Source organism: Chlorocebus sabaeus, chromosome 7 (genome assembly GCF_047675955.1).
Source record: "Chlorocebus sabaeus isolate Y175 chromosome 7, mChlSab1.0.hap1, whole genome shotgun sequence".
Lineage (NCBI taxonomy): Eukaryota > Metazoa > Chordata > Mammalia > Primates > Cercopithecidae > Chlorocebus > Chlorocebus sabaeus.
The window spans coordinates 32,703,836-32,705,119 of NC_132910.1; the positions used below are offsets into that span (position 1 = coordinate 32,703,836).

Genomic DNA, 1,284 nt, shown 5'->3' on the forward strand with positions numbered 1-1,284 from the left:
CCTAGCTATTTTAGTCTGTTTCTGAGCTTTGCATAAATGTAATCACACATTATTTTGTGATTCCACTTCACTCACTTGGAGCCCGAAGAAGACAGCATGATGCAGAGTAGAAACAGCTGCAAAGTATGACCACTGGGCCTTGGGAAGCCCATGGACTGCCCTGCACCAGCATGTTGTCCTGTTGTCCTGACCAGGAACAGAAGCAGCTCAGAATGCTGGACTTCAAAGAGCCTTGTTCTTGCAGTCAGGGATTAGAAATCCTAAGCAATGACCCGTTAGTGGACATAGGACCAAGAAAATGTCAGCAGTTGTCACAGGGTGAATAACTTGCCTGCTTTGTCTTAAGTTTTTAACTTTCATCCATGATATTGGATGTAGTTATAGTTCATTCATTTTCATTACGATGTGGTATCTCATTCTATGAATATAACAGATAATTTATCTATTCTACTTTTTATAGAAATTATTTTGATTTTCCAGTTTCTTTACAGATCATATAAATGTTTCTCCTTTTACTAATGATTTTCATGGAGAGGAACAATTCTAAGTCTTAAATCCATTTTTGAGGCCTTATTTTGGCAAGGGTCTCTATATATTATTTTATATATATAAGAATAATTAAGATTATTAACATAATTTTTAAAAAGTATTTAGGTTCTAGTTTTATCTATTTTGAAGAATGCTTCTTTAAACATGCTCGTACATGTCTGGGGTGGATCTATAACAAAAGAATCAAATGGACATTCTAAAATTTTAAAATGTAATATATGAAAGTAAGAATGCAACAGATTGGTTTAAACAGTCAATAGGACACAATTTCCATTAACTGAAAGATAGATCAATGCAAAGGACTCAAACTAAAGTATAAAGAGAAAAAGAACTGGTGGGACTTAAAAAAAAAAAAATGCAGAATCTCCAATGTTGAATTATTTGGCCTGACCTAGTCCCAGCCAGTCAAAGTGCTAATATTCCCTTAGTCAAAGGATTGAATCAAGTGTTGGCATGCAGTTTGTTTTGGTGCAATCAGAGTTAATTTTGGAGCTTAGTTTTGAACCACTGGGATGTGATGCTCTCTTTTCCATTGAACTTGAACCTGAAACTTCAGTGTTAACCTGGAACTTCTGGGCAAGTGTCTAGTTAGGGTCAAGAGAGAAGAGTAACTAAGTCCTGATAAGATCATTTGAGACCCTGGAGAGAGCTACAACAATCCTATCCTTGACTGTTCTATTATGTGAGCAAATGTTTCTACTCTTGTTTTAGATCTGTTAGAGTTGGTTTTGGGCT

At 35.6% G+C, this 1,284-nt stretch overlaps 1 non-coding gene across 1 annotated transcript; it reads left to right on the forward strand.

Annotated features, from left to right (window-relative positions):
- The first annotated feature begins 471 nt into the window (after positions 1-471).
- Positions 472-587, forward strand: LOC119623916 (U5 spliceosomal RNA). Its single transcript, XR_005240018.2, has one exon. It is a non-coding gene; the product is annotated as a U5 spliceosomal RNA (small nuclear RNA).
- Positions 588-1,284: the final 697 nt, after the last annotated feature.